Genomic DNA, 26,194 nt, shown 5'->3' on the forward strand with positions numbered 1-26,194 from the left:
GTACCAATAAAATCCCTATAATACCGACCACATTGGTATCTTTGAGGATTTTGGTTTTACGTGTATGGGTAACCATATTGATCAGTAGCGCATGGAAAACGCCCGTTTTTTGCATTTTTGCCTTTATCCCTGATCAGTACTGTAGTCACTGCATGATCTGCAGCAAAATGAAAATGATGAGTGTATCATTTTTTTTTGTGAAACAACATCTCCCAGCAGATCTTAAACATTGTTCTGGCTATACTGGGAGCTGCCGTTTTATGTCGTACAAGCTTATATGGCATGGGTTAAATTAAATTTGCAAATGATCTCTGTATGGAGCTGTACTTCTGCTCGTGCTGTATATATGTACTGAGCTTGCTTCTGGTGTTGTATATATGTACTGATCTTGGTTCTGGTGTTGTATTTATACACAGCTTTGTTCTGGTGTTGTATATATGTACTGAGATTGGTCCTGGTACTGTATATATGTAGTGAGCTTAGTTCTGGTGCTGTATATCCGTACTGACCTTGGTTCTGGTGTTGTATTTACATACTGAGCTTGGTTCTGGGGTTGTATATATACAAACAAACATACATGCAAACATACATACATACATATATACAAACATACATATATACAAGCATGCACATATATACATGCAAATATACGTACATGCAAACATACACACATATATACATACATACATGCAAACTATCATACATACATACATACATACATACACACACATGAAAACATACATACACACAAACATGCAAAGATACATACATACATACAAGCATGCAAACATAAATACATGCAAACATAATTACATACATGCACATATATATAAACATACATGCAAACATACATGCAAAAATAAAAACATGCAAACATACATACATGCAAATATATATACTTACATACATACATGCCAACATACATACATGCCAACATACATACATGCAAACATACATACATGCAAACATGCATGCACATATAAGCATACATACATGACAACATACATACATACATACATGACAACATACATACGTGACAACATACATACATACATACATACATACATACATACATACATACAAACATACATACATGCAAACATACATACATACATACATGCAAATATATACATGAAAATATATACATGCAAATATACATACAAGCATGCACATGTCAACATACATGCAAACATACATGCACATACATACATACATACATACATACATACATACATGACAACATACATACATACATACATACATTCATGCAAACATACATACATACATACATACATACATGCACATATACACATACATACATGACAACATGCATACATGACAACATACATACATGACAACATACATACATACATACATACATACTCACATACATACATGCAAACATACATACATACATACATACATACATGCAAATATATAGATGCAAATATATACATGCAAATGTACATACAAACATTCACATATATACATACATGCCAACATACATGCAAACATACATGCACACATACACATATATAAATGACAACATACATACATACATACATGACAACATACATACATGCCAACATACATACATACATACTTACATACATGCAAACATACATGTACACATACACATACATACATACATACATGACAACATACATACATGACAACATTCATACATACATACATACATACATACATACATGCAAGCATACATACATAAATAAACTCACCTAAGACGTTCCCACGAAGATTTTAATGGTCCCGTCACTTTTCTTCTCATCCCTGGAGGCCGGCCTTCTGACGTCATCCTGACGTGCGTGACCACCACTACAGCCTGTGATTGGCTGCAGCGGCAACATGGATGAAACGTCATCGCTGGAGGCCGGACAGGAGGAAAGTAAGTATGAACGTATTATTATTATTTTTTAATTACATTAAAATTTTATTTTCCACGCGCCGAGCATGTACTGTCAAGGTTGCTGAAAGAGTTAGTGCAGCCCATTAACTCTATCAGCACCCTGGACAGTACCATGCTCGGCGCACGGAAATGACAGGTTCGGTCCGAACTAGTTCGGTCCGAATCAAACCTTTTTAGTGAAATTCGGCGAACTAGCCGAACTAAACTTTTGATAAGTTTGCTCATCTCTACTGCTGAGTAATATGTCTCTTCTATCTGGTCAGATGAAGTATCTTAACCCCGTAAGTGTGCTGCCGTAAGACGATCAGGAAATATGTATACATGCCTTGTGTGTATGTATGTATACATGCCTCCTGTGTGTGTGTGTGTGTGTGTATATATATATGTATACATGCCTCGTGTGTGTGTGTGTGTGTGTGTGTGTGTGTGTGTATATATATATATATATATATATATATGTACATGCCTTGTGTGTGTGTCTTTATATATGTATACATGCCTCGTGTGTTTGTGTGTGTGTATACTTGCCTCCTGTGTGTATGTATGTGTGTATGTATGTATGGATATATAAATATATATATATATATATATATATGAATTAATGCCGTGTGTGTGTGTGTGTGTGTATACATGCCTCCTGTTTGTGTATATATATGTAAACATGCCGTGTGTGTATCTATATATATGTGTACATGCCTTGTGTGTGTGTGTATATATTTAAACATGCCGTGTGTATGTGTGTGTATATATATATATATATATATATATATATATATATACACACATGTGAATATATGCCTCGTGTGTGTATGTGTATGTATACATGCCTCCTGTGCATGTTTGTGTATATATATGCATGCATGCCTCGTGTGTGGTGTGTGTGTGTGTGTGTGTGTGTGTGTGTGTATGTATACATACCTTCTGTGAATGTGTGTGTGTATACTTGCCTCCTGTGTGTGTGTATACATACGTATACATGCCTCCTGTGTGTGTATATAGATATATGTATCATGCCGTGTGTGTGTGTGTGTGTGTGTGTCTTTATATATGTATACATGCCTCGCTTGTGTGTGTGTGTGTATGTGTGTATACATGCCTCGTGTGTGTGTGTGTGTGTGTGTGTGTGTGTGTGTGTGTGTGTGTGTGTGTATACACAGAGTCAGTGTGCCCCATGTCTACTCCACCCTTTGCTTGACATGTGTTAAAGATGTTGGACTAAAATGTAATCGGAACCGAAGGGTTTTTGGTGCTGATGTCATCCTTGGACAGTTGGGTGCAGCACTTTTCTAGAGCCCTTTGTGAGCTGCTCATTGGACTACCCTGTGAATCCATCTTCTCAACAATACTATCAGTTATCTAAATGGTGGATGCAGAGCCGTCTCCAGGTATATGTGTGCTCCCTGTCTACTCCACCCTGTGCTTGAATATGTGGACCAAAATGCAATAGACACCCCAGTTTTCTTGTTGTTGACAGTGGCGTAGCTATAGGGGTCGCAGCGGTCGCAATTGCGACCGGGCCCCTAAGCCTGGGGGGCCCACGGGCCCCCGTTGCCATACAGCATGCTTCCTAAATAAATATTCTGTGCCGTGAAGCCGGCACTTCCTGGATACGGTCACATGGTACACTTAGTGTACCATGTGACCGTGTTGTCACGTGACACGTCTTCCAGACAGTGCAGTGGAAGAGTCGGTGTGGAGGACTCCAGGTAAGCTGCAGAGTCTGTAATGTAATGTGTTGTGTTGTGTTGCAATGTAATGTATTGTGTTGTGTTGTGATGCGTTGTAATGTATTGTGTTGTATTGTGCTGTTTGCGGCCCCCCTCCTCTCTCTACCACAAGCTGCACAATACAACACAATACTTTAAACACTGTGGTAGGGATGCACAATGCATCGAAACTTCGATACTGTTTCGATACTCTGCATCCCCAAATGGTTCGATACCGTTATTTCATAAATGTATGAGAGCGGGGCTGCGGCTGTGTAATACAGTCACTGCCCCGCTCCTGAGTCCTGACATGTGCGCGCTGTCAGGATGATGCGATGCGGCCAGCGCTGCTCTAATGATCTGCGGCACTGAAGACAGAACATGCCGGGCGCACTACAAAACACCCCCATGTTCTGTCTTCAGTGCCTGAACCGCCGCTTATTAGTGCAGCGCCCGCCGCATCACCTCATGCTGACCGCGCGCGCACTTCCTGTCAGGAGCGGGGCAATGACTATTACACAGCCGCAGCCCTGCTGGCGGAGATCAGAGAAACCTCTCATCTCCGCCGTTATTCCCGTGAATGATGCAATCAAAGCTGACTGCAGGATTCAGGGGAAAATGAGAAGGGGGGGTGCCCCTGGATCGCATCACAGAAATCCCTGTGACGCGATTGAGTGACATACCATATATGGGCAGACAGCCCAGAGTCCATAGAAGGACCCCAGGGCTGTCTTACCATATTTCCTGTTGTCAGGGTACACCTAGGTATGTCCTAACAACTGCCTATGTACTATCCGTACACATGCCAATGTACATATAGATATATGCCTGTGTACTATTAGTATATAGATATATGCCAGTACATTCAAGTTTAAAAATAAAGTAAAAACAAAGTAATGTTAAATTAAAAAAATACACATACACCTTTTTTGCAATAAACATTAAAATAAGTCTCAATACATAAAATATACACATAATCGGTATTGGCGCGGCCATAATAACCTGCACAACAATTTTTTTGCATCATTTATGATGTGTACTCTGTAAAAAAATAAAATAAAAACTGCTTTCCATCATTTAGTGTGGGGCACGAGGTGCGATGATGAATTTAACCTCCATGTGCCTCACATTAATGGTAATTAACGCCATCATGTACCTTACATATGAACCCATTATGACTGAGATACATGATGGGGTTAATCACTATTAATGTGAGGCACATGTTGCGAGTACTGACGGTGATTGGTCAGTATCATATACTTCTATTTACAACGCCCAGTTGGTAAAAAAGTAAAAACACGCCCAGTTGTCTATTAAGAAACTAATTAGCATAAATCTAAAATTGTGCATAACTTGCTCAAAATGTATAGTTTTTCAAAATAAAAAACACTGTTATCTACATTACAGCACCAATCACATTATGTAGGAGATAGGGCACTAATAATCTGGTGACAGAGCCTCTTCAAGGACAGAACAACTTTTTTATATTTCTCTCTTTGCATCCCGACATTACTTTTTTATTTTTTGTACAACGTAGCTGTATGAGACTTTGTATTTTGCGGGACAGGTTGTACTTTGTGGAGGTACCATTTTTTAGTACAAATACATTATCATTTCATTTATATAAATTTTGGCGCAAAAGGCTGAAAAGAAAGGAGTTCTGCTGCAATTTTAATATTAGTTTTTTTACACCATACACCAATCATCATCAATAATGTTATACATTTGTTGAACATGTTGGTATGCTCGTGGCGATATCAAATTTGTCTATATTATTTCATGTTTTGGGACTCATACTTTAAAAAGTTTATTTAGTGTCAAAAATGTGCATTTGTGTGTATATTTTTCTATTTTTTTATTTAACATTAATTTTTTTTGTAAATTAACCCCGTCAGGACACAGCAGATTTTTAAAATCTGACATGTGTTATTTTGTGTGGTAATAACGTTGGAATGCTTTTACCTATCCAAGCAATTCTGAGATTGTTTTCTCATGACATGTTGTACTTTATGTTAGTGAAAAAATTTGGTCGGTAAGTTCGGTATTTATTTCTGAAAAATACCAAAATTTAGAAAAAAATTGCAGTAATGTGCATTTTTCTAAATTTAAATGTATCTGCTTGTAAAACAGATAGTAATACCACACAAAATAGTTACTAGTTAACATCCCCCATATATCTACTTTATGTTTGCATCGTTTTTTGAACATCCTTTTATTTTTTTAGGACGTTACAAGGCTTAGAACTTTAGCAGCAATTTCTCATATTTTAAAGACAATTTCAAAAGGCCATTTTTCAAAAGGCCATTTTTTCAGGGACCAGTTCAGTTCTGAAGTGGCTTTGAGGGCCTTATATATTACAATATCTCCAGAAGTCATTTTGAAAACTGCACCCCTTAAGGTATTCAAATCAGCATTCACAAAGTGTTTTAACCCTTTAGGCGTTTCACAGGAATTAAAGCAAAGTAGAGGTGAAATTTACAAATGTAATTTTTTTTTGCCGAAATTCATTTCTAATACATTTTGTTTTGTAACACAGAAGGTTTTATCAGAGAAATGCAACTCAATATTTTATTGCCCAGATTCTGCAGTTTTTAGAAATATCCCACATGTGGCCCTAGTGTCCTAATGGACTGAAACACAGGCCTCAGAAACAAAGGAGCACCCAGTGGATTTTGGGCCTCCTTTTTTTAGAATATATTTTAGGCACCTTGTCAGGTTTGAAGAGGTCTTATGTTGCCAAAACAGTGGAAACACCCCAAAAGTTACCCCATTTTGGAAACTACACCCCTCAAGGAATTTATCTAAGGATATAGTTAGCATTTTTACAACACTGGTTTTTCGCAAAATTTATTGGAATTAGCCTGTAAAAATGAAAATCTACTTTTTTTCTGAAAAAACATAGAAATTTTTAATATTTACAAGGAATAATAAGGAAAATGCAGCCCAAAATTTGTAAAGCAATGTCGCCTGACTACGGTAATACCACATATGTGATAGTAAACTGCTGATTGGACCCACAGCAGGGCTCAGAAGGGAAGGAGCGCCATTTGGATTTTGGACCACGGATTTTGCTGGAATGGTTTTCGGTGCCATTTCGCATTTGCAATGCCCTAGAGGGACCAAAACAGTGGAAACACCCCAAAAGTTACCCCATTTTGGAAACTACACCTCTCAAGGAATTTATCTAGGGGTTTAGTTAACATTTTGACCCCACAGGTTTTTTGCAGATTTTAATGGAATTAGGAAGAGAAAATGAAAATCTACTTTTTTTCTGAAAAAGCATAGAAATTTAAAATTTTTACAAGGAATAAAGGAAAAAAAGAACCACAACATTTGTAAAGCATTTTCTCCTGATTACGGCAATACCCCATATGTGTTAATAAACTGCTGATTAGATCCATGGCAGCGCTCAGAAGTGAAGCAGCGCCATTTTGATTTTGGAGCACAGATTTTGCTGGATTGGTTTTCAGTGCCATGTCGTGTTTGCAAGGGACCAAAACAGTGGAAACCCCCCAAGTTACCCCATTTTTGAAACACCCCTCAAGGAATTTTTCTAGGGGTATAGTGAGCATTTAGACGCCACGGATCTTTTGTAGAATTTATTAGAATTAGGCCACAAAAATGAATATCACCATTTTTTTTCACTAAAATGTTGAATTTTATCATTTTCACAAAGGATAAAGGAGAAAACAACAACCAATTTTTGTAAAGCAATTTCTCCCGATTACGGAAATACCCCCACATGTGGTCAAAAGTTGTTTTTTTCATTAGAAATGAATTAACCCTTTCAGGACTGATTCATTTTTTGCTTTCTTATTTTCGTTTTTCACTCCCCACCTTCCAAGAGCCATAACTTTTTTCTTTTTCCGTCAGTAGAGTGATGTGAGGACTTATTTCTTGCGGGATGAGCTGTAGTTTCTAGACATATGGGGGATGTTAACAAGTAACTATATTGTGTGGTATTACTATCTGTTTTACAAGCAGATACGTTTAAATTTAGAAAAATGCTAATTTTTGCAATTGTTTTTCAGAAATAAATACCGAAATTATCGACCAGATTTTTTCCCTAACATAAAGTACAAAATGTCATGAGAAAACAGTCTCCGAATCGCTTGGATAGGTAAAAGCATTCCAACGTTATTACCACATAAACTAACACATGTCAGATTGGAAAAAATCGGCTGTGTCCTGAAGGCCAAAACAGTCCTGAAGATGTTAAAGGGAATGTGTCACTAGAAAAAAATGTATTTTCTTTTTAGTTAAACAATTAGTGTATATGTGATTAAACATTGTTCTAATTTTTTTAATTTTTTTCACGAGTCAGGAAATATTATAAATTAGATTCTAATTTATAATATTTCCCAGCGCTGGTCACTAGATGGAGCAATTCCCAAAATTTTAGCATTGCATGTGGTAAAGCAACCACATTGCTTTATGCTGCAAAATTTTAGAAAAATCACTCGCTCTAGTGAGCTATCAGAATCTCCCCTCCTTTATCCTGGCTAGTGCCGGGAGAAACGAGGGGATTGAACGGTCAAACCTCCTACACTGTGTGTCGCCATTTTTTGAGCTAACACACAGTGTAGTAGGTTAACATACAGTAGTAAACACACACTAAAACACGAACATACATAGAAATAACTTACCTGCTCCTGCCGCCGCCGCTCCCTCCGGTCCGTCCGCTCCGTCTGCTACCTCCGCTCCAAGTGCACAAGTCCGGAAGCCGCGACCGGAAGTAGTAATCTTACTGTCCGGCCGCGACTTCCGGTCCACAAGAAAATGGCGCCGGACGTCGCACAGTTCAACTTGGACTGTGCCGTATGTGCCGTATTCCATGTCTGTATGTGTCGTAAATCGACACATACAGAAATGGAAAAAAAAATGGCAGCCCCCATAGGGAAGAAAAAGTGAAAAAATAAAAAAAAGTTAAACACAAACACACAAATATCTTGGAAAAAGTCACCCTTTCAAAGAAATCCTGACTTATGACACCAAGAGAGAGGAGTGTCCAGTAGGTGGAAGACTAGGTCAGCAGGTCGGGGAGTGTACTCCCCTGTCTTTGCCGTTCCAAAAAAGGAAGACAAGTGGCGGTTAGTGATAGATTTGACATTCCTGAACCAGTTCTTTGTAAAGAAAAAGTTCAAAATGGAATCTATACAATTAGTCATAAATATTATCCAAGAAGGAGATTTTCTAGCCACTATCGATCTGCAAGATGCATATCTTCATCAAATCCCACATCTTCAGTTCACCTGTCTTCCCTTTGGAATAACATCAGCGCCCCAAGTGTTTACAAAGGTAGCGGTGGTACTATCTTCAGTACTACGCATGAAAGGGATTTTCGTATGTCCGTACCTGGACGATTGGCTGGTGAGAGCCCCGTCAGAAGACATGCTCATAAAACACCTAAAAGTCACTCTAGACATGCTCAGATCTCATGGTTTCATCATATCCTCCAGAAGTCTCATCTAACACCATGCACCAAGTTAAAATACTTAGGCTTCATGGTAGACACACAGAAAATGTCACTGACTCTTTCCAGTGAACCGGGTATGTTCTAGCCGTCAGCGAGTTCAGCGACTAACTTCATTGAGTCACTGCTCCGTCAGGCCACGAAAGTGTTAGGCCTTCTAACATTGGCTATCGAGGCAGTACCCTGGGCAAAGGCGCACATCCGAATGTTACAATCCAACATACTAAAAAGGTGGGACAAGAGAATAGTGTGTTACAATCTTATCTGTAAGTGGCCTTAAGGAAGCAAAAACCCTTCTCACATTAACACAATGAAAGTTCTGGGCAACTTAAAGAGGCTCTGTCACCAGATTGTGCAACCCCTATCTGCTATTGCAGCAGATAGGCGCTGCAATGTAGATTACAGTAACGTTTTTATTTTTAAAAAACGAGCATTTTTGGCCAAGTTATGACCATTTTCGTATTTATGCAAATGAGGCTTGCAAAAGTACAACTGGGCGTGTTGAAAAGTAAAAGTACAACTGGGCGTGTATTATGTGCGTACATCGGGGCGTGTTTACAACTTTTACTAGCTGGGCTTTCTGATGAGAAGTATGATCCACTTCTCTTCAGAACGCCCAGCTTCTGGCAGTGCAGCACTGTGACGTCACTCACAGGTCCTGCATCGTGTCGGCACCAGAGGCTACAGATGATTCTGCAGCAGCATCGGCGTTTGCAGGTAAGTCGATGTAGCTACTTACCTGCAAATGCTGATGCTGCTGCAGAATCAAGTGTAGCCTCTGGTGCCGACACGATGCAGGACCTGTGAGTGACGTCACAGTGCTGCACTGCCAGAAGCTGGGCGTTGTGAAGAGAAGTGGATGACACTTCTATACACAACGCCCAGCTAGTAAAAGTAGTAAACACGCCCCGATGTACGCACATAATACACGCCCAGTTGTACTTTTACTTTTCTACACGCCCAGTTGTACTTTTGCAAGCCTCATTTGCATAAATACGAAAATGGTCATAACTTGGCCAAAAATGCTCGTTTTTTAAAAATAAAAACGTTACTGTAATCTACATTGCAGCGCCTATCTGCTGCAATAGCAGATAGGGGCTGCAAAATCTGGTGACAGAGCCTCTTTAATCTCCAGGGTCGAGCAGCTGCACCAGCGCCGTAGCCCCGGATTCGTGGTCCTTTCTTGAAACGCCGGGATTCCGCGAGAGTTCGTTCTCGCGCATGTGCAGACCGCACCGAAGTCCGGGAGAGTGCACAGCGCATGCAGCGGAATCCAGCATACACCTTACCTCAGCAGCAGCCATCTTGGGACACCCGTCTGGAGGTATATGGGATCTACGTCTAGAAGCCGAGGGACACGTAAAACCTGTATGCCGCTCCAGACTGGAAGCGTGGCTTCTCATTACCTCCAAGTAAAATTTTTAGAAGCCAGGCCAAGGGACCAAGGAAACCCCCAGTTAACAGCCCCCCATGTCCTCATGGGTCACATCTTAGGGACAGAGGAACCCCCTCTGCATAAAGTATTTTGTTATACATATCTTCTGCCTTCAACTATCCATGTTCATAGAAGAGAAAAAATATGCTTTCTTAAGGGATTTGGGCTCTATTTAAGGTTACCTGGGACCTCCTAATTGTTTAATTGATTACTGCTGAGTAATATGTCTCTTCTATCTGGTCAGATGAAGTATCTTAACCCCGTAAGTGTGCTGCCGTAGAACGATCAGGAAATATGTTTACATGCCTTGTGTGTATGTATGCATACATGCCTCGTGTGTGTGTGTGTGTGTGTGTGTGTGTGTGTATATATATAAAGATATATATATAGATATATGTACATGCCTTGTGTATGTGTCTTTGTCTATGTATACATGCCTTGTGTGTGTGTGTGTGTGTGTATATGTATACATGCCTCGTGTGTTTGTGTATATGTATACATGCCTCGTGTGTGTGTGTGTATATATGTAAACATGCCGTGTGTGTATCTATATATATGCATACATGCGTCGTGTGTGTGTATATATGTAAACATGCCGTGTGTGTGTGCGTGTGTGTGTGTGTGTATATATATTTATATATGCCTCGTATGTGTATGTATACATGCCTCCTGTGCATGTTTGTGTATATATATGTATGCATGCCTCGTGTGTGTGTGTGTGTGTGTGTGTGTGTGTGTATGTGTGTATGCATACATACCTTCTGTGAATGTGTGTGTGTGTGTGTGTATATATGTATACATGCCTCCTGTGTGTGTGCATACATACATATACATGCCTCCTGTGTGTGTATATAGATATATATGTATCATGCCTTGTGTGTGTGTCTTTATATATGTATACATGCCTCGCTTGTGTGTGTGTGTGTGTGTGTGTGTGTGTGTGTGTGTGTGTATATGTATACATGCCTCGTGTGTGTGTATATATACACTACCGTTCAAAAGTTTAGGGTCACTTCGAAATTTCCTTATTTTTTAAAGAAAAGCAGTTTTTTTCAATGAAGATAAAATTAAATTAATTACAAATACACTCTATACATTGTTAATGTGCTAAATGACTATTCTAGCTGCAAATGTCTGGTTTTTAATGCAATATCTACATAGGTGTATAGAGGCCCATTTCCAGCAACCATCACTCCAGTGTTCTAATGGTACATTGTGTTTGCTAACTGTGTTAGAAGGCTATTGAATGATTAGAAAACACTTGAAAACCCTTGTTAGCACCGCTGTAAACAGTTTTTCTGTTTAGAGGAGCTATAAAACTGACCTTCCTTTGAGCTAGTTGAGAATCTGGAGCATTACATTTGTGGGTTCGATTAAACTCTCAAAATGGCTAGAAAAAGAGAGCTTTCATATGAAACTCGACAGTCTATTCTTGTTCTTAGAAATGAAGGCTATTCCATGCGAGAAATTGCCAAGAAACTGAAGATTTCCTACAACGGTGTGTACTGCTCCCTTCAGAGGACAGCACAAACAGCCTCTAACCAGAGTAGAAAGAGAAGTGGGAGGCCACGCTGCACAACTGAGCAACAAGACAAGTACATTAGAGTCTCTAGTTTGAGAAATAGACGCCTCACAGGTCCTCAACTGGCAGCTTCATTAAATAGTACCCGCAAAACGCCAGTGTCAACGTCTACAGTGAAGAGGCGACTCCGGGATGCTGGCCTTCAGGGCAGAGTGGCAAAGAAAAAGCCATATCTGAGACTGGCTAATAAAAGGAAAAGATTAATATGGGCAAAAGCACACAGACATTGGACAGAGGAAGATTGGAAAAAAGTGTTATGGACAGACGAATCGAAGTTTGAGGTGTTTGGATCACACAGAAGAACATTTGTGAGACGCAGAACAACTGAAAAGATGCTGGAAGAGTGCATGACGCCATCTGTCAAGCATGGTGGAGGTAATGTGATGGTCTGGGGTTGCTTTGGTGCTGGTAAAGTGGGAGATTTGTACAAGGTAAAAGGGATTTTGAATAAGGAAGGCTATCACTCCATTTTGCAACGCCATGCCATACCCTGTGGACAGCGCTTGAATGGAGCTAATTTCGTCCTACAACAGGACAATGACCCAAAGCACACCTCCAAATTATGCAAGAACTATTTAGGGAAGAAGCAGGCAGCTGGTATTCTATCTGTAATGGAGTGGCCAGCGCAGTCACCAGATCTCAACCCCATGGAGCTGTTGTGGGAGCAGCTTGACCGTATGGTACGCAAGAAGTGCCCATCAAGCCAATCCAACTTGTGGGAGGGCCTTCTGGAAGCATGGGGTGAAATTTCTCCCGATTACCTCAGCAAATTAACAGCTAGAATGCCAAAAGTCTGCAATGCTGTAATTGCTGCAAATGGAGCATTCTTTGACGAAAGCAAAGTTTGAAGGAGAAAATTATTATTTGAAATAAAAATCATTATTTCTAACCTTGTCAATGTCTTGACTATATTTTCTAGTCATTTTGCAACTCATTTGATAAATATAAGTGTGAGTTTTCATGGAAAACACAAAATTGTCTGGGTGACCCCCAAACTTTTGAACGGTAGTGTACATGCCTCCTGTGTGTATGTTTTTATATATATATATAAATATGTATACATGCCTCGTGTGTGTGTGTGTGTGTGTGTATTTGTATGCAAGTCTCGCGCCCGCGCGTGCATGTGTGTGTGTGTGTATATATGCCTCGTGTGTGTATATATATGTATACATGCCTGCTGTGTGTATATATATATATATATATATATATATATACATGCCTCGGGGTTGTGTTTGTGTATATGTATACATGCCTTGTGTGTGTGTGTGTGTGTATATACATGCGTAGTATGTGTGTGTATATATATGTATACGTGCCTTGTGTGTGTGTGTTTGCCTGCATGTCTAAATATATCTTTATGTACAGTATATTTGTGGTTAATTCTTTATTTGTGGAGGGCTGCAATAGAGAGTCCCGCACAGGGCACCATCCAACCTAAGTCTGGCCCTGGCTGTATGGTTTTATTTACAAGAGGGGGGCTGTATGGCGCTATCCGCAGGAGGGGTGGCTGTATGGCGCTATCTACATGTTGGGGGGCTGGATGGTGTGGTCTACAGGAGGGGGGCTGTATGGCGCTATCTACAGGGGGCTGTATGGCGCTTTCTACAGGTGGGGACTGTATGGTGCTAACTACAGGGGGGCTGTATGGCACTATCTACAAGGGGGGGCTGTGTAGCAGAAACTACAGGGGGCACCATCTACAAGGGGGGCTGTGTGTGGCACCCAGGAATAGGGGGGCAAGGTAAAAGTTTGCTATGGGACCCAGTCTTTCCCAGTTACGTCCCTGGTACCCACTGCATAAAAACAGCATTCCGGAAATAACTATTTTATTCTCAAATCCATTTATATAAGTGCATCACAATTGTTACATTACAGTTATCTTAAATTATGCAAATTCATCTGTCAAGGACACAATTATTTTAATTAGGGCATCTATTAGATGTCCTAAATAGACTAAAGGCCCTTTCACACCGGCCAATTTTCAAGCAAACGAGCGTACACAGAACTCTTGTTCCCGATAATTGCCCTGTATAAACAGGGCAACGATCAGTCAATGAATGAGCAAACGCTCGTTCATCAGGTGATTGCATCGCTTTAAATGCCAAAACTATTATCGTTGTCGGCAGCAGATCAAAACAGGTCGACATGCTGCCTACATAATAACAACATATGGGTATGAGCACTGGCGTAGCTATAGGGGTCGCAGCGGTCGCAATTTTTGACAGGGCCCCGAAGCCAGGGTGGCCCACGGCCCCCCGCACCACATCAATAAAAAGTTACTATAGTAACTTGGGCCGCGGGCCCCTGTTACTATAGTAACATACTTTACTTACCTTCCTGGTTCCGGATCGCAGCGGAGGTCCTGACGTCAAGCGCGGTGCGCAGCGCATGACATCACAGCGTTATGCGCCGCGCACAGCATCGAGACGACAGAACTCCCGCCGCGGCCGAAGAGGAAGGTAAGGTTAGCCCTGACTAGCGGGGTCCGACTTCCGGGACCCGCCAATCAGCTGTTTTGAAGGGGCCGCAGCACTCGTACGAGAGCTGCTCCCGTTCACTCCTGTCACTTCATTCCGGTCACACTGTGAATCCGTGTCGGCGATTCACAGTGTGGGCGAGTAGTGAAATGAAGGGGAAGCAGCTCTCGTATGAGTGCTGCGGCCCCTTCAAAACAGCTGATTTGTGGGTCCCGAGAGACACATCAGCTATTGATGGCCTATCCTGAGGATAGGCCATCAATGTTTAAGGAATGTACAACCACTAAGCCTACGATGTAGCAGGCTTAGGGGGCCCATGAGACAGGATCACAGATTGTGTGATCCTGTCTGCTGGCCCTGTATCTAAGCCAATCACATGGTAGGCTTAGATACATGGCCCATGCGTGATCCTGTCTGCTGGGCCCTGTATCTAAGCCAATAACATGATAGGCTTAGATACATGGTCCATGCGTGATCCTGTCTGCTGGGACCTGTATCTAAGCCAATCACATGGTAGGCTTAGATACATGGCCTATGCGTGATCCTGTCTGCTGGGCCCTGTATCTAAGCCAATCACATGGTAGGCTTAGATACATGGCCCATGCGTGATCCTGTCTGATGGGCCCTGTATATAAGCCTACCACACTGTAGGTTTAGATACAGGGCCCCAGCACACAGTAATCTTATACTGTATAAGATTACTGTCTGCTGGACCCTGTATCTAAGCCTAGCTTGTGGTAGGCTTAGATACAGGGTCCCACAGACAGTATCACACATGGGCCCTTTATCTAAGCCTAACACATGTGTTACTAATCATTTTTTTTGTGTGTTTTCTTACAGGTTCGGTCGTTGGACTACGTCGAATTCCAGGACTACTTCGATGACAGCTTTTTTTTAAATTATCAATAAAGTGGTTAATGAGGGCTGTGTGGGTTTTTTTATTTCAATAAAATATTTTTTCTATGTCTTTGTGTTTTTTTTTAAACTATATTACTACCGCCTTAGTAATGGCCGCCAGCTGATTGACAGCATCCATTGCTAAGGCGGGGCTTAGTGTTAGCCGATGCAGAGGCCAACACTAACCCCCATTATTACCCCGGTACCCACCGCCACCAGAGGTGCTGGGAAGAGCCGGGTACGATCCAGTACCTGACCATCTGTAGTGATGGTCGGCCACTGGGGTGGCCGCAGGCTGGTATTATCAGGAGGGGAAAGGCCAAAAACAGTGGCCCATCCTACCCTGGTGATGCTAGGCTGCTGCTTTATTGTATCTGGCTGGTTATGAAAAATGGGGGGGACCACACGTCATTTAAAAAAATAATAATAATTGGAAAGAACGATGTGGGGTCCCCCCCAATTTTCATAACCAGCCAGATACAACACAGCAGCAGCAGGCAGCATTACAAGGGTGGGAAGGGCCACTGTTTTTGGCCTTCCCCAGCCTAATACTACCAGCCTGCGGCCACCCCGGTGCCTGCCCGTCACTACAGATGGTCGGGTACTGGTTCGTACCCGGCTCTTCCCAGTACTCCTGGTGGCGGTGGGTACCGGGGTAATAATGGGGGTTAGGGTTGGCCTCTGCACCGGTTAACATTAAGTCCCGCCTTAGTAATGGAGGTTGTCAATCAGCCAGCGGCCATTACTAAGGCGGTGATAATAAAGTTTAAAAAGATACAAGCACATAGAAAAAATATTTTATTAAAATAAAAAAACACAACCCTCATTAACCATTTTATTGAGAATAAAAAAAACGCCGTCATTGAAGTCCTCGAATCCGAAGTCCAACAACCGAACCTGAAAAAAAAAGCACAAACACACAAAAATAATCAGTAACACATAAAGAAGCAAAATTATTATTCTTACCTATCCTTGGTCCAGTGCTGGAGCCGCAATGTCAGCGAGCTGGGCCCTGTATCTAATCCAATCATGTGTGATACTGTCTGCTGAGCTGTGTATCTAATCCAATCATGTGTGATACTGTCTGCTGGGCCCTGTATCTAATCGTATCTTGTGTGATACTGTCTGCTGGGCCCTATATCTAATGCGATCATGTGTGATACTGTCTGCTGAACCACTGTATCTAATCCTATCATGTGTGATACTGCCTACTGAGCCACTGTATCTAATCCTATCATGTGTGGTACTGTCTGCTGAGCCACTGTATCTAATCCTATCATGTGCGATACTGTCTGCTGGGCCACTGTATCTAATCCTATCATGTGTGATACTGTCTGCTGGGCCACTGTATCTAATCCTATCATGTGAGATACTGTCTGCTGGGCCACTGTATCTAATCCTATCATGTGTGATTCTGCCTTCTGAGCCACTGTATCTAATCCTATCATGTGTGATACTGTCTGCTGGGCCACTGTATCTAATCCTATCATGTGTGATACTGCCTTCTGAGCCACTGTATCTAATCCTATCATGTGTGATACTGTCTGCTGAGCCACTGTATCTAATCCTATCCATAGTTTATAGGGTCGTAGTGCTATAGATATGCTATGCTCTCTCCTATACACACATTTTTTTGGGCGGACACATATGTATTGGGGCTATTTCCCTGACATTTTAAGCCCTGAGGGTATGTTCACACGGCAGCGTCTGTTACGGCTGAAATTACGGTGCTGTTTTCTGGAGAAAACAGCACCGTAATTTCAGCCATAATGGCATGTGCAGGCGTCTTTCACTGCGTCCATTACGGACGTAATTGGAGCTGTTTTTCTATGGAGTCCATGGAAAACGGCTCCATTTACGTCTGAAGAAGTGACAGGCACTTCTTTGACGCGGGCGTCTATTTTACGCGCTGCCTTTTGACAGCGGCGCGTAAAAAAAAATGACCGTCGGCACAGAACATCGTAAGACCCATTCAAATGAATGGGCAGATGTTTGCCAACGCTTTTGAGCCGCATTTTCGGACGTAATTCAATGCTAAAACGCCCGAATTACGTCCGTAAATAGGGTGTGTGAACCCAGCCTTAGTGACGCCCCCGGCTGCTAGTGCTGCATTGTTGGGTCACTTAGGAGACCCAGCGATGCAGCTGAAAGCTGCGGACCGTCGGCCATGAGAAGTTTGCGGGGGGGGGGGCCCAGTAAGAATTTTTGCATCGGGGCCCATGAGCCTTTAGCTACGCCCCTGGGTATGAGGGATCTAAGTAAGGAGCGCTTATCCCGATACATAGCTCCGTTTGAAGGAAGCAAACGAGCACCATTAAACGAGCTGTCTCGTTGATCAGCCATTTGTCTACACGGCCCATGTCAGGACATGTAATATCACCTTAAGCCATTAGAGAGATCATGCTGTGACCATCACATAACCATGGACAAATTTTTGTCCACTGGAAGTAAACAATGAAGGCTCCTGTTGACTGACAGCAAGCAGAGAAACAGTGAAGAAAACTAAACATAGAAGCTGCATGGCGCCGCTGTAAGCCGAATCTGTCACTCAACTGGACTGACTGCTTGGCTGACAGGGGCTTCTGTGCTCCTGTAACACTAAATATAGCACTAATACTGAACAAATCGAAGTTACAGGTTCTATCTATAGTGCATACATAGAAGATTTTTTATCTTGCATACATAGTTGATGAAGCGCAAAAGTGAAACTAAATTAATATTTAATAAATGTCATTTGCAAAAATATATATAAAAACATAACACTTTAATTTAAAAAAAAAAAATGCTACAAAGGTTTATTTAGCCTTTATATAGTAGTAAATGAAAGCATATTAATGTCAATATATTTCACTTTGGGAAGCGTATAAGTATTTGTTAGGCCAGGTTCACACACACACACACACACACACACACAGTTTTGATGCAGTTTTTGTGGCAGTTTAAGCATACCTCACAAATTTCAAGTATCACAAAGACAACCGATGTGGCGCACGGAGTGCATCGTGCCAATTTTTTTTTTCTTTTAAGCCACGCCTCTAATCCCACCCATCCTCGCCCATACATACCTGGTTCAGATTACACAGTATCATGCTCTCATAGTGACTTCCACACAGTATAATACCAAATAGCTGCCCCCGCACATTATAATGCCCCCATAGCTACCACCATACAGTATAATGTCCCCATAACTGCCACCATACAGTATACTGCCCCATAGATGCAACCATACAGTATAAAGCCAATACAGATGCCGCTATACAATATAATGCCCATACAGATGCCCCCATGTGGAATAATGCCCAAACAAATTCCCCCATACAGAATAATGACCTATAGGTGTCCCCATGCAGCCTAATGCCCCAATAGCTGCCCCATACAGTATAATGCCTCCCATACGCTATAATGCCCACACAGATGCCCCCATATAGTATAACGCCCCATAGCTGCCCCATACAGTATAATGCCCCATACAACCTAATGCTCCCAAAGCTGCCCCATACAGCATAATGCCCCCATAGCTGCCCCCACACAGTATAATGACCCTCTAGCTGCCCTTATACAGTATAATATTCCCTTAGCTGCCCCTAGTGCCAGTGCCCTTGTAGATGGTGACAGTGCAAATGTAGCTCATGCCCATGTAGATAGCGCCAGTTTCCCCTGTAGATAGTGCCCCTATATAGTGCCACAGTATCCATGTTGATAGTGCCACGCCCCCTTAAAAATAGCACTATCCCCCCCTGTAGATTACACCATTGGGACTCCCTATAGGAGCAGAATCCCCAGCCGTAGCATTGGCCGGGGATTCCGCTCCTAGACAGAAGCCCTGATGTCACTATCTATATATGGACAGTGATGTCAGTGGCTAATCCTGAGTGGGGATTCCGCACCAGGAGGAGCCTTTGATGTCAATGCCCATATATGGACAGTGACAAATCCCCGGCCAGATCATCGGCAACTGAGATTTCGCTCAAGGAGTAGCCACTGACCTCACTGTCCATATATGGACAGTGACATCAAGGGCTTCCCAGAGTGCAGCGCTTAAAGTAGAGCTGTGTCCAGGGAGTCCTCGGCGAGCAGAGCAGCTCCCTCTGCTCCTCCGATCTGAACTAATTCTAAAGCAAGGTCCTGATGGTTCAACTGGGGGTAATGCTGATCACTGGCAGACGCAGATGCAGCTGACAGCGGGACATACCCCCGCCGCCTGGGACAGTGGGACAACGCCCACAATCCGGGACTGTCCAGCTGAATCCGGGACTGTTGTGAAGTATTGTTTATGGTTACATTGTTTTTTTAGCTAAAGCCAGATCCAAAAGGAAGGAAATGTATAAAGGAATGACTGATGCATGTCCTTTTTTTTGTGTCTACTGTTTGTTCAAAAAACTGAGCCACAAATTGCCACAAAAACTGCATCAAAACCGTGTGTGGGATCCTGGCCTAAAGGCTGTGAGCACATTTGATTGCATTTTTTGTTTATTGCATATTACTGATGTTGGGCTAAAAATAATTTTTCCAATAGGTTGTCACGATCACATGGTATGTGGATCCACTAGGCCGCTCCGCCGTAGCGGAAAGGCAGCTGACCAGGTCACAGTCTATATGAAAGTCAATAGTAGATAGTAACGCTTGGGTACCTGAACTAGTCCAGACGGTGCCTGTGGCTTCAGCACGGATGAAGCAGGTAGCGCCAGACGTGGCGAGCAGTATCCGGTGTGGCAGAAGACCCTGGATGTGTCAGAAGACACTGGACATAGCAAACGACAGCAGGTGCAGTAGACACGACTCCAACACTGGTAGGCACAGGAACAGTACGGGATACAGGAACAGGTAACAGGGCACGGGTAACAACCGGAACGGGAAACACTAAGGGACCATTTGCGAGACAGACTGGGATAAACTAACAACGCTCAGGCAAGGATCAGAAGGGCTGGGGCCTTTTTTTAGGCCAGGAAATCATGGGTCGTTGATGATGATGATTTCCTGATGTGCGCGCGCTGTCCCTTTAAGGACGGGCACGAGCGTGTGCGCGTACCCTACGGGACACAGCAGAACAGAGCGGAAGTGAGCGCTGGCATCTCCTAGAAAGGAGATGGGGACCAGCGCTCACGGATCCATGGCTGCGGGCGTTGGGAGGTGAGCAAACCCGACGGCCCGTGGCCATGGACGCTACATAGGTCTTTATAAAAAAAAATTGTACCTTTGTTCGTGTGCAGCCTGCATGTATTTACACACGTTGGAGTGTGCTTTGTACACTTATTTAAGCTGAATTCTGATATTGATAAGCTAAGTAACAGTTCATGAGTGCTCAAGAGAAGAGACTACACTGACAGACTTTACTGCAAATGGGACAGGACAGCCTGCAATGTATGTGAATATATGCAAGCTGCTCAAGAAAAGAAACAGTACTAGATCTATAATAAAAAAAAAGATTTTTTTAGCAGAGAATCAATAAAATACAATTAAAAAAACTGCATAGCTTACACACAGTGTCACCAGCAGTAGCACACATAATAGCACCAGCAGTAGTACCAATAGTACCAGCAGTAGTACACACAGTAGTACACACATAGTGGCAGTATCAGTAACAATATCACAACGGTATATATCTCATACATAGTACAGTAATAATAATAAGTTATATCAGTTACATAATCCAATGGGTATACACCGCATTCCAAATTATTATGCAAATGTTATTTTTCCCTGATTTTCCTAAATAGTCGATGCAAATGACAGTCAGTATAATCTTCAAGCCATCAACTGTTGGAGTATAATGCAAATTTTATTGAACAAATGTCCTAATGATAACAGATTTTTTTTTAGAAGTAAAAAACTCAAAATGCACTGTTTCAAATTATTATGCACAACAGAGATCAAATTATTTTAAAGGTTATAAAGAGAACTAAAATGGAAAATGGTCATTTGTTGAATTCACAGCATCAGGAGGACATATTTACAAAATCAAAAGCTCTTTCAATCAAAAAAAACAGGCCAAGTTACATGTTAACATAGGACCCCTTCTTTGATATCACCTTCACAATTCTTGCATCCATTGAATTTGTGAGTATTTGGACAGTTTCTGCTTGAATATCTTTGCAGGGCGTCAGAATAGCCTCCCAGATCTTCTGTTTTGATGTGAACTGCCTCCCACCCTCATAGATATTTTGCTTGAGGATGCTCCAAAGGTTCTCAATAGGGTTGAGGTCAGGGGAACATGGGGGCCACACCATGAGTTTCTCTCCTTTTATGTCCATAGCAGCCAATGACACAGAGGTATTCTTTGCAGCATGAGATGGTGCATTGTCATGCATGAAGATAATTTTGCAACGGAAGGCACGGTTCTTATTTTTGTACCACGGAAGAAAGTGGTCAGTCATAAACTCTACGTACTTTGCAGAGGTCATTTTCACTCACACAGGGACCCTAAAGGGGCCTACCAGCTTTCTCCCCATGATTCCAGCCCAAAACATGACTCCGCCACCTCCTTGCTGACGTCGCAGCCTTGTTGGGACATGGTGGCCATTCACCAATTATCCACTACTCCATCCATCTGGACCATCCAGGGTTGCACGGCACTCATCAGTAAACAACACGGTTTGAAAATTAGTCTTCATGTATTTCTGAACCCACTGCAACCTGTGACCTGCTTAATAATGTGGAACGTCCTTCCCTAAGTAGTTTTCCTTTGATTGGGCACACCTGGCAAACTAATCATCACAGGTGTCTGAGATTGATTACAATGATCCAAAGAGCCCTAAGACACAATACCATCCATGAGTTGAATTGAAAAACTAATAATTAAATTTTTATGACACTTAAATCCAATGTGCATAATAATTTGGAACACGGTGTAAAGTACCCTATCTGGGACAAGTTAGAGGAAAAAAAATCACATAATGCAAAACGATGCTCAACAAAAGCTGGTCATACAGATAGTACAAAGAAAAAATTGGCATATCCACTGAAAGAAAGGGGGCGGGGGGGGGGGGTTGTATCACTATGAACACTGAAGATGCTGGCAGAGATAGAAAATCAATATGTGTACAGACAAACTCACTGAGGTCTATAAAGTAAGCTGCCACTAGCGAAAAGCCCTAATCACCAAGCATGATAAAAAAGTCCCACAGGTGTACCATAAGCAGAGTGCCTTACCCATTGGTAGAGAGTGGTCAGTTAGCCCAGGTAGCCACTTTTGTGGAGCAACTTTTGCATTATGTGCTTTTTGGTCTCTATATTGTCCCAGATAGGGTTTATACCCATTGGATCATGTAACTGATATCACTTCTATTACTGTACTATACCTATGTATGAAATATACACTGTTGTGATATTTTTATTCTGTGTAGCCCTATACAGTTAATCATGTCTGGAGCTCCTGTATATTTGATATTCCCCATTTTTCGTAAAATAATAAAAATTTATATTCTCTACTTTCATACTATAAATAGTGTATGACTCCTTGTTCTCTTTTGTATGTAATAGTACCAGCAGTAGTACACACATAGTCGCACCAGCAGTAGCACTAATAGTACTAGCAGTAGTACAGACATAGTGGCACCAGCAGTAGTACTAATAGAACCAGCAGTAGTACACACAAAGTGGCTCCAGCAGTAGTACTAATAGTACCAGCAGTAGTACATGCATAGTGGCACCAGCAGTTGTATTAATAGTACCAGCAGTAGTACACACATAGTGGCACCAGCAGTCGTACTAATAGTACCAGCAGTAGTACACACATAGTGGCACCAGCAGTATTACTAATAAAACAAGCAGTAGTACACACAAAATGGCACCAACAGTAGTACCAATAGCACTAGCAGTAGTATTAATAGTACCAGCAGTACTACACAGATAGTGGCACCAGCAGTAGTACTAATAGTACTAGCGGTAGTACACACATAGTGGCACTGGCAGTAGTACTAATAGTACCAGCAGTAGTACACAGATAGTGGCACCAGAAGTAGAACTAATAGTACTTGCAGTAGTACACACAAAGTGGCACTAGCAGTAGTACTAATAGTACCAGCAGTAGTACACACATAGTGGCACCAGCAGTAGTACTAATAGTACCAGCAGTAGTACATGCATAGTGGCACCAGCAGTAGTACTAATAGTACTAGCAGTAGTATACACATAGTGGCACCAGCAGTAGTACTAATAGTACCAGCAGTAGTACACACATAGTGGCACCAGCAGTAGTACTAATAGTACCAGCAGTAGTACATGCATAGTGGCACCAGCAGTAGTACTAATAGTACCAGCAGTAGTACACACATAGTGGCACCAGCAGTCGTACTAATAGTACCAGCATTATTACACACATAGTGACACCAGTAGTATTACTAATAGTACTAGCAGTAGTACACACAAAGTGGCACCAACAGTAGTACCAATAGTACTAGCAGTAGTACACACATAGTGGTATCCAGAATTCCAGAGTACTATATTTGGTGTGATTTATCGCGTTTCCTTAGCTAGCACAGAAATTGCGGAAAACCGCACCATGCGAATACACCCTAATATTCAATGGGGATAAGCACTGCCACCCTATTTCCCCAAACTTTTGATTACATGCGGATACCAACCGATACCCAGCTGAAGATGGAGAAGGCTGGGAGGAAAGGGCTCCGTCCTAGTCTGTAAGACTTCAGCAAAACCTCTTGTTTCTGCTGCTTGCTAAAAGTTTTTCAGGTTCATAAAAAGGGGACATTTTTATAAATGTATTTAATATTTTTTATGTTTTTGAAGTTTAGTGTCTCTTTAAAAAAATTATTAATATATAAATATATTAATAATTTGTTCTATACCAGTTCTCTGGCATAGAAATTTGCAATCTCAAAAGTCACAATTTGTGCAAAAAACTGCGACTTTTAAGGCATTTGCGAGGCGAACAGAAAAAAAACTGCGATTTTTGAGGCATTTGCTTCGCTTCACTAAAATGTGAACGGGTTTAACAAGAAGGAGACGTGGCCTTCCGCAGCCCAAATTTATTATAATTTATGCCATAATTTCAGGCTCACAAATTTATTAAGAGGCGCATCTTGATCCAGTTCTCTTTTGATTTAGATGCCAGTTTTAAAAAATTCACTCCTTAGAAGGAAAGCCTCTTAATCTCCCTACACACGGGATGGAATTGCTGCAGCAAGTAAATGACAATTGAAGTTTTCAATTTTTGCTCCTTGATGTGGATTTTACCTCCCATTGAATTCCATTGGGAAAACCCGCAACAAAATAGCAGCGATTCTGCAGCATAAATTGACATGCTGCGGATTAAATAAAATGCCCCGCAGGTCAATTTGTGAGCGATTTCTGAGCAGGTTTTTTCGGCAGTGTGTGGATAAGATTTGTTCAAGTCTCATCAACTCTGCTGCTACTGTTATACGCTGCGAAATTTCCGCAATAAAATCCGCTGTGGATAAGCCGCAGTGATTACGCTGTGTGTGAACATAACCTCAGAGATCATCAATCATTGGATTTCAAAGCAGCAAAATAAAGAAATAAAATAAATTCGAATATAATATTGAGTGATAATGTGTGAATGATTAGCACAATAATGTTTCATTAAATTTACATTGCCCCCTAACAGAAAAAGAGAAAGTGAAGAGGATGATCATGATGATGATGAAGAGAGAGATGATGAAAAGTGGGAGATGAAGAGGAAACTGAAGAAAAGAGAGGTTTGATAAGCAGTGTATTAGGAGCGGTGGGACATCTTCTTAAGAATAAATCATGTTAACTGCAGTGTTTAATAACTCCAGGAAGCAGAATTATTAGTAATTGTGCCAAAAATACATTAAAGCATATTTAACGGATATGAAAGTCTGGTTTTTTGTTTTCAAACAATCACTATGCCACGTCCAAACCTGTATAAAAACACAGTAATAAAGGAGTCAACTGACCAAACGTAGGCGTCTTTAACATGTTCCCGGCCTAGCTGTGTTTACGACAGCCAGGGGCAGATTAAGGGTACCATGGGCTCCGGGTACATTTTCAAGTCTGCCCCCCCCCCCCTCCCCAGAAGTCTGAAGACACGATAGTGTATATTTGCAGATTTCAGTTTAGGCGGCCACAGATCTGGCACGGATTTGAATTTGCTGTAAAAGCGGAATTAGTCATACAGAAGAGAGAAAGCCGAATACTGAGACACTAAAGAGGTCAGGAGATATAAATTGTTAGTGGTTTACAAAAAAATTAATCTGTTGTGCGTAAATATAAAGAACCAATCTCTGGTGTTTAACCACTTAAAGTCCAAGCTGTTTTTTTTCTATTTCACTCGCCATCTTTCTAGAGCCATAACTTTTTTATTTTTTTGTCAATGGAGTGGTGTGTGAAAGATTATTTTTTGTGGGAGGAGTTGTAGTTTTTATTGGCACCATTTAAAGTACCATATAATGGTTGAATTTTAAAAACTGAGATTCTTCCATGTTTTTTTGTGTTTAGTTTTTACTGTATACTTTTACCTTAAGATAAGGTAAATATATACAGCCCCAGAACCAAGCTCAGTACGTAAATACAACACCAGAACGAAGCTCAGTATATAAATACAACACCAGAACAAAGCTCAGTACATAAATATAACACCAGAACGAAGCTCAGTATATAAATACAACACCAGAACCAAGGTCAGTACGGATATACAGCACCAGAACTAAGCTCACTACATATATACAGTACCAGGACCAATCTCAGTACATAAATAC

This window comes from Rhinoderma darwinii, chromosome 2 (assembly GCF_050947455.1).
Source record: "Rhinoderma darwinii isolate aRhiDar2 chromosome 2, aRhiDar2.hap1, whole genome shotgun sequence".
Classification (NCBI taxonomy): Eukaryota; Metazoa; Chordata; class Amphibia; order Anura; family Rhinodermatidae; genus Rhinoderma; species Rhinoderma darwinii.